This window comes from Hippopotamus amphibius, chromosome 3, assembly GCF_030028045.1.
Source record: "Hippopotamus amphibius kiboko isolate mHipAmp2 chromosome 3, mHipAmp2.hap2, whole genome shotgun sequence".
NCBI lineage: Eukaryota > Metazoa > Chordata > Mammalia > Artiodactyla > Hippopotamidae > Hippopotamus > Hippopotamus amphibius.
The window spans coordinates 120,266,353-120,275,548 of NC_080188.1; the positions used below are offsets into that span (position 1 = coordinate 120,266,353).

Consider the following 9,196-nt stretch of genomic DNA (forward strand, 5'->3'; position numbering starts at 1 on the left):
AGACAATATGGGATCACAAATGTCAAGCATTGCCCCTAGCATTTATTTTTATCATGTTAGTAGCAGTGTTTTATATCCAAATTGGCAAGAGTCTCCCCACTCTTAGTTAGGCCATGCAGTTCAGTTTGGTTTTGCAGCCAAGCCCTAGGAAGAGATTACAGTAGAAATCTCTGTATTCTGATAATTTTCTAAGTCCACTTCCCACGGATGTTGAAGGAGGTAAAGATTTTATCAACAGGTTCATATTTCTTACCAGATTTACTAGTGCCCTAAAGGGGACAATTAGAGCAGGTCAGAGTATATATAACTTGGAGCTCTTGGCCACCACTTTGTGCTGTTCCCTGAGAAATTGCACCCAGGAAAGAAACATGAAGTGGCTTTGTATCCTTGGACTGGTGGCCCTCTCAGAGTGCCTAGTCATGTAAGTATGGAGACTGTATGTGACATCATGTCTCTTTCTGGGTCTTTTCCTGTCCTCTGATTCTTCCACCCATCAGGATTGGAATGGAATACAATCATTCTCTGATAGTCTTAAAGTTCAAATCACACTTATTGATGAGTAACTTGCCATGGGCACAGTAGGGTCCAAGGGTCTTGGGGTCATCCTGCAGGGTTGCACAAATATGGGGGTGTCAGTCACATCATGACCTATGTCAAAATAGCATTCCTTGTAATTGTTCAGTGAACAACCTATGCAACTGTAAATGTGGTCCTATGCAACAGCATTTCTCTTGTATTTGCTTCTAGGTCTTCTCTCTGCTCTCTCTCCATTTCTGTGTGAATGTGTCTGTTTCCTCATTTCCATAGCTCTCTCCATTATTTCTCCATCTCTTTGGCTGTTTCTGTGCATGCAGAACTCTCTGAGTTTTTTTATTCCTATTTTGACTCTTCCTTGCTTGTCTAGTTTCTTAAATTCCCTAATTTGTTCCCCATCCCCTGGCTTCCTCTCTCACCCCTCTCTTCTGCTTGAGCCCTGGAGGAAGATCAGGAAGGCTACTTCTAGGCTGTTTTACCTTGAACAAGCTGTGTGACCACAGCTAAGTCACAAACTCCCTGCATTTCAAATTCCTCCCCTATAAAAAGAAGATAATGGTACCCCATGTACCTGCATGCAAGAGCTTCTTTGAAAAAGATACAGTGGGATGTCCATAGCAATGGTAATAGCTGTCATTGTTGAGACTTTCTACATATCAGGTCCATTATATTCATCATCTCACTTAATACCCACCACATCTATATGGGGAATGGGGTTATTATATCCCACCTGTTTACCGATGGGGCAACTGAGAATCCAAATGGTCATACAACTTACGCAGGATTACACAACAGAACTGGTATTCAAACCAAGGTCTTTGCCCTGGTCTTTGCATGGCATCCTGATAACAACATGAAAAGTGCTGAGAAAATACAGAGCACCATTACAATGCAAGGTATCACAGTCATACAATAACATGGACAGCTGATTGCTGCCTCTTCTGTCTTTCCTTTAAAAACATTCAGTGAAAGAATCCCTCTAACAAAGATCAAGACCATGCGAGAAACACTCAGGTCAAAAAACCTAGTGCCAAATTTCCTGGAGGAAAACACTGATGATGCGTCCCAGAATGCCACTGATGCTCCGAATATTACTCTTCACCCCCTGAGGAATTACCAGGATGTGAGTGTGTTGGGAGGATGGTGCTCCACAGCACCCCCTGGTGCTCTGGCCTAGCACTGGGGTTCATCTGGAGGGGCCAGGCTGGATGTTGGGGCTGGGGCTCCTGCAGGAAGCAGAAACACAGGGGAACAGGGACCCCATTCCCAGAAGAGAAGGCACTCTCATCCTTAGCTCTTGGGCTGTGGTGACTGGGCCCAGCAACGACCAGGTGGCAGGTAAACATCCATTTCTGTGCCAAAGATATGTCATTAATGTGAGGGAGATGGTTCTTTCTGAACTAAGTTAGCCACAGAGTTACAGGTGAAATGTGAGCCATGTCTGATCAAAAGATAAAGCCAACTGCACATCAAGTTTGAAACCCTAGGCAGAGCAAGGTCAGCCTCCGCAGATCCAAGGACATCAGTAAAAAGTTACTGACACCATATGGCCTCTGACACTGTAACAATTTAACACTCTGGTTATTGTTATTGATTTTAAAAAAAGTCTCATCTCCTTCAAGAATGCATAGGCCAGCCTGAGTGATAAGGAAAGAGTAAATACACATACAATAAAAGGCCAATGGGGTGTTGTGGATAAGACATGGTCTGAGTTGAGAGGCAGTTTCCTGGGGTGACTTAGCAGGGCCACCTGGAGAAGGAAACACTCAGGCTGGGTCTTGAAGGGGAGACTGGAGAGCTTCTCAAATGAAGACACCCAGACTTCCCTGGAGATCCAGTGCTTAGGGCTCCGTGCTAAAACTGCACCATCGCAGCTTCAATCCCGGGTCAAGGAACTAAGATCACACATGGACAAAGAAAAAATAATCAAATGAAGGCACAATTCTGAGACTAGGCTGTGAGCTTGTGTGGAAGGAAAGTGATTTCAGGAGACCTGAGACGCCTTGAGGGAGGCAGCATTCAAAAAACAAGGGTGGCCAGGGCAGCCAGGCCTGCCCTAACCACAGATTCATGTTCCTGGTAGCTGACCTATTTTGGCAACATCACCATTGGAACACCCCCTCAGGACTTCAGGGTCGTCTTTGACACCGGCTCATCTTATTTGTGAGTGCCCTCCATCTACTGCTTTAGTCCCTCCTGTTGTGAGTACCCACCCCACCCCACCCATCTTATACTCCCCCTCCCACCCACTTCTCCATCCTTGGCACCTGATGGACACTCATTTCTTGTGTCTGAAGGTAAACTCAAGAAATTCAAACCTCATTCGTCCACCACCTTCCAGGTCTCAGGCCAGCGTGTTGACATCAATTATGGCTCAGGGACAGTGGATGGATTTCTTGGCTATGACACTGTTCGGGTAAGTGGAAACCAGAAGGTGAGTCAGGGCTGTCCCTGGTTGTGATCACTGCTTACAAAACAGATTCAGAACCAACTGGGAGGGTATGTCTTTCCCATAGTCCCCTAGTGGCTGGCCACATGCTGAGCAGTGAGTATCCCTGGGGACACAGCACCTGTGCTTAACCACAAACTCCAAGGGCAGCTAACCCAGAGAGTGGCATTGTGTGTGGATTTGCATCTCCTTTGACTATGAGCAGCTCAGTGTTCATTTTGCTGGAAGTGGGGGGGTGGGGAAATACTCACATTTCTATTCTTATACTGGGCCAGGCACTTTCATAGTAATAACATGTTTAATCCTGCAACAACCCCACACAGCAGGTACTAGGATTAGCTTCATTATACAGGGGAGGGAACTGAGGTGAAGAGAGCCAGGGCCTCATCAAGGTCACGCATCTGGTAAGTGGTGGAGCCAGGCTGGCTAGTCAGAATTCCTGCAGGTGTGGGGTATTTGGAGAGAGGATAAAACTGATCTTAGGCCCCTGGGTGCAGCCAAGTGCTTCAGGAATCTGGGCAGGGAAACCAGGGAACCACAGCAGTGGCAGGAGCCTGATAAATGGGTTCTCACTCAAGGGGTCCTTTTGAGGGTCCAATAAAATCTATGGCTGCCCTCCTCCAAAGGGACTGAGTTTCTCTCTCACTCTCTCTCTAATACACACACACACACACACACACACACACATCCCTAAAAGCACGTTTCCCAGGTAGAATATTCATAAGAACTCTGGCAGCAACATTGTATAATGGGCTCTGTCTCCCTGGGCAGATGCAGATTCCTCAGTGCACTGCAATGAACGCAGTTTATTTCTGTCATCTGATCATAGTGATGCCAAAGAGAAGACTACCCTGCTCTCTACTCATTTTGTCCACAAGTGGGAAAAATTTGGTCCTCTCCTGAGTCTCAGTTTCCCCACCTGTTCAAAACGCATGAGGCCATTTTAACTCACTTCAGATGGTGTGTGCAAGAGGAGCAGGTGTTTATTTAAATCCACAGCTTTGCACAATTGGAACCTGAATTCCTGTCCCAGCTTGGTCTAATCATCTGAGGTCAACCCAGGGCACAGCCAGGCCTCGGGTCTTCTCTGCAGTGCTCATGGTGTCTCCAGCCCAGCCCAGTCCCAGCCCCATTTTCCAAACAGTTACGTGGGAACATTCTCCTCTCCCACAGATTGGGAACCTTATCGACCTTGGCCAGGCATTGGTCCTGATGAAGAAACAGATTGGGTTGGATCATGCCCCCTTTGATGGCATCTTGGGCCTAGGCTACGCCAGCCTCACCCTCCAAGGGATCACCCCTGTCTTCAACAACCTGATGAGACAGGGTGTCATTTCTCAGCCTGTCTTTGCCTTCTACTTGAGCACGTAAGTGTGAGTTGGACCAGCCCTTTCTCTAAATCAGCTGTAAGATTATTTCAGTTGCATGAGAAATTATAGACCATGTGATCCACAAGTTTACTGATAAACTGCCTACCCTAGCATAACTGTGGCCCCAGGACAACATCTGGCCCCTCTGCTGGTTTCTGACAATAAAGTTTTATTGGAAAACAACCATGCTCATGGGCTCAAGGGCAGCAGCTTGGTCCAGGGGGTGGAGGGAAGAGGGAGAGCAATGGAAGGTGTCAGAATATATGTTGGAGGAAAACGAAACAAGATTTGCTGATGGATATGATATGGAAGGAAGGAGAGGGATGGCAGGAACATTTACTTCCTCAATAACATTCTACTGGGAGCTCAGGACCAGCTATATAATTGGCAAGAGCCAGTGCAAAGTAAAAATGAGGGACCTCCTATTCAAAATCTGTTAGGAATTTCAAGACAGCGAGAGCAGAGGTGGGGGAGCCTTGATAAGTACGGGGCTCAATGTTTGTCACAGGTCACAAGCCTGTGAAGCCAAACCTGAGTACCCTGAATACACACACTTAGTGCCCTCGGGCCTCAGCTTTTCAGAAAAATGACAGGCTACACAAAGGGGAAGACAGACCCCTCCAGCACAATGTCCTCTGTGGGTATCTCTGAGCACTCTAGTTGCTGGAGGGGACAGGGAACTCTTCAGAAAGCTGAGTGGTTGGAGCCTGGTCAGCCTGGCCAGCTTCTTGCATCTTCTTTGCCACTCATTATTTGGTGACTGACCTTGGTCAGGTAATCAATCCCTCTGTTCCTCAACTTCTGTATCTGTAAAATAGAGACCAAACTAGTGCCTCTAGTGGGTGAATAAGAAAAGCCCTCAGACAGTGAGTGGCATTATTCTCCAACAAGGAGCCCTCCCTCTTCCTTCTCTCCTCAGCAGGAAGAAGAATGGCTGTGTGGTGATGTTTGGCGGGGTGGACCACAGCTACCACAAAGGAGAGCTCAAGTGGATACCTGTGTCTGGAACCCAATTCTGGCAGGTTACCATGAAACGGTAAGCCTCTCCGTTAGAAGGCCATCCAAGTGAATCTCCCTCAAGTGCACATGGACATATGCAGACACACACAAATGCACACACAGACACACAGTCACACAAAGACACATGCGCTCCACCCACAGAGACACACACATAAACACAGACATTGGCCACACATATAAACATGCACAGGACAGCAGACACAGAAACACACAGACAGAGACAGTGACAAACAGCGAGCACACACACAGAGATACATATACAGATACACACACAAACAGACACACAAACACACATATACACACACCACCCATGGACTCAGAATCATCCCAGGCCTCCTACCCATGGTCATGACCAGGGTCTTGAAGAGCACCATGAGAGGTATACAGCCCAGACAGCGCTACACCCACTGTGTCATGAGGCAGATGGCATGTTTTAAGAACCCTAAATCATGGTGAAAAGAGGATCACAGAGGGACTTCCCTGGTGGTGCATTGGTAAAGAATCCGCCTGCCAATGCAGGGGACATGGGTTCAACATCTGGACTGGGAAGATCCCATATGCCACAGAACAACAAAGTCTGTGAGCCACAACTGAGCCCACGCACCACAATTCCTGAAGCTCACATGACTGGTGCCTGTGCTCCACAACAAAAGAACCCACTGCAATGAGGAGCCCAAGCACCACAAAGAAGAGGAGCTGCCACTCGTCACAACTAGAGAAAAGCCTGCATGCAGCAACAAAGACACAATGCAGCCAATTAATTTAAAAACAGGGAAAGTCCTGGACAAACTGGGAAAACTGGTCTTCTTTCTAGTAGTGGAGAGAGGTTGGCTGTATTCTTGAGACCTGAAAGCAACTCATAGAAAGAGACAGTCTCCTTACCTAGTGCCACCCACACTGCCATTCAGGGCGCTCTGTGGGGTAGGAGCTGTGGCAGAGAGAATCAGGAAGCTGGGATCCAGGAGTGGCCTGAGAACAAGAGTCAGTAACCGATGGGATTCTGTGTGATGCTCTCAAAGAGAAGCTGTTGGGTCCTTTGGAGGCCCCCCTGGGCTAGCTCGGGCATCAACTGGCTGGTGGTCTCAGTGTCTGACCTGGGTGAGGGGGCCCTGCTGGGAAACAACCTCTCTGAGGGCAGCCTCTATCTCCCTCCCCACCACTCTGAGCATCTGATGCCCCAGAGAATGTCCATCATCACTGTGTGCGTTGATGTGTTATTGGTCAGACACCAGACACAGGTCTCTTGTTATTCCTCACGCATTCCTTCACTCACTCATTCACTCATTTATTCATTCATTCACTCAACAAAGATACACTGTGCATCCACTGTGTGCTGGGCACTTGAGGGAGGCACTGAGGATACAACCTGCCCTTATATCTAGTGAGGCAGATGTACATGGAACGAGTCACACATGTAATTAATTACCACGTCAGCACTTGCTGAAAATGAGGAAGTCTACAGAGAATGACCAAGACAGGAGCCTGATCTAGGCGGGGGAAAGACTTCCCTGAAAAGGTGACATTTAAGCTGGAACCTGGAGTTGAGGAGAAATTAGTTAGACAAAGGGATGGGAGTCTTCTTGGAAGGGCAACCAGAACATCTCAAGGCCCTGAGGCACAAGAGAGCCTGGTGCATTTAAGAACTGAAAGGATGTCAAAGAAGGTTAGGTGACCAGAGCAAAAGAAAACAGAGTAAGATCATGAGCTGAAGGGATGTACTGGAGACAGTCAGAGATGGGGGAAGCTGTGGGGGAGACTTCAGAATGATCCTGGTGACTAATTGTCTCATGGTCTCTCAGCATCTCCATGAACGGAATGGTTGTTGGTTGTTACCATGAATGCCAAGCCATTGTGGATACAGGAAACACGTTCCTGATGGGCCCAACTAGACTGGTCACCAACATCCAGAAGCTCATCACCGCCAGAGCTGTTGGTCAAGAGGTGAAGGGACATGCCACAGGGTCACTCTGGGGCTCTCCACACACCAGGGACCAGTTGGGCCAACCTCTCTCCTCTTTCTCTAACAGTACGTGGTTCCATGTAGCAGCATCAGGCGCCTGCCTACTATCATCTTCACCATCAATGGCAACCACTACACAGTGCCTGCTGAAGCCTATGTCTGGAAGGTGAGGGGCCAAACCTGGGGGCTGGTTCTCAAACCTGGCCCTTGCAGGAACCACTGAGCTACGGCTGGGAGGAGGGTGTCCTCTGCAGGCCAAGCCTAACCACTGCAGATGCTGCTGAGCCCCTGGCTGGGCCAGTGCTTCCCACGAAACCAACCAGTTGAGACTAAAGGGCAGTCTGGGTTATGCATCATCCTGGAATAAATGGAGACACCATCCCATGGCTGGGACAGCCTCAGTGTGTCATCCCACCATAATGATTAATTGTCTCCCTTCCCATCTCAAAAGTGTCCTGCTTGGATATAAATTACACGTTCCCCCAATCCTCATCTACAACTTCCCCTTACTAAACTCCTGTTTCCCCTGTGTGAGCTTGGTTTGCAGACCCCTCTGTGGGGAGGTTGGATGCTCATATGAGTGAAGGGTGCACAGTGACTGCACAGGCCTGGCACAAGGTTGAGGCTTCATGTCAGCTCCCTGTGAGAGTTCAGAGGAGGCTGATGGATGCAAAGAATGCTTTGAAGAACAGAGGGAATTTTAGTAATATGAAACCCTCAGCCTCATGGAGGCAAGAGGAGGCCTGCTTGGGCTGAGGCAAATCAACACTGGACTCCATGCACATGGCAATCCCAGGGGCTGTGCCAAGGGGTGCCAGTTCCAGATTAGGGGTCATGGGGGCTTCAGACAAGGGAAGTCACCTAACCCAGCCTGGAGTGGCCAGGGAGGGTGAATTTGGCCCCAGGAAGTCTTCCTAGAGGGGCTGAGCACAGGGTCAAAGAACAGATTGTGGGCAAGAGGTAGAATAAAAGGCATTCTCTGCAGAGAATACAGTGAGCATGAGTCAGAAGGAAAGAACAGGGGAACTACAGGTGATTCTTGTCCTTTTTTTTTCTTTGATTTTATTGAAATAGAATTGATTTACAATATTGTGTTAATTTCTGCCGTACAGCAAATTGACTCAGTTATGTGTGTGTGTGTGTGTGTGTGTGTGGGTGTGTGTGTATTCTTTTTTCTTTATATTTTCCATTACGGTTTGTCACAGGATATTGAGTATAGTTCCTTGTGGTATACAAGAAGACCTTGTTGTTTATCCAACCTCTATATACCAGTTTCTATCTGCTAATCCCAAATTCCAATCTTTCACTCTCCTACACCCCTCCCTGAGGCAACCACATGTCTTGTCTGTTCTTGTTCTTGGAAGAGCACCCCACTTCCACAGCTGCTGAGAGCCACTTGGTTCTTACTTAAGAAGGGAAATAAAACCAAGAAGCAGCCAGTTCTGGATACTTAAGGGGATGACAGGTAAGGGATCAGGCTGACTGTGGTGTATTTCTGTCTCCCCAGGCAGCTCAGGGCATCTGTCTCAGCAGGTTTCGAGGGCACACACAGAACTTGAGCCAGCCAGAGACCTGGATCCTGGGTGAAGTCTTCCTAAGGCTGTATTTCTCAGTTTATGATCAGGGAAACAACAGGATCGGCCTGGCTCCTGCAGTGTAACTACTGGGGTTTCTTCAGGAATCAATCAGATCCAATCCAAAAGCACACTCACTCACATGTAGGGCAATACCGCTCAGGGATGATGGTGGACTGTGTTTGGTGCTCTGCAATACCCTATTCTCAGTGGAATAAAGGATTCATTCCCAATGGTACTAATAGAATGGGTGTCTCTCTTTGGGTCGGGGAGGTGCATCATAATCGGG

The 9,196-nt window shown here is 48.0% G+C and overlaps 1 pseudogene; it reads left to right on the top strand.

Annotated features, from left to right (window-relative positions):
• Positions 1-362: 362 nt before the first annotated feature.
• LOC130849132 (pregnancy-associated glycoprotein 2-like) lies at positions 363-8,993 on the top strand (annotated as a pseudogene).
• Positions 8,994-9,196: the final 203 nt, after the last annotated feature.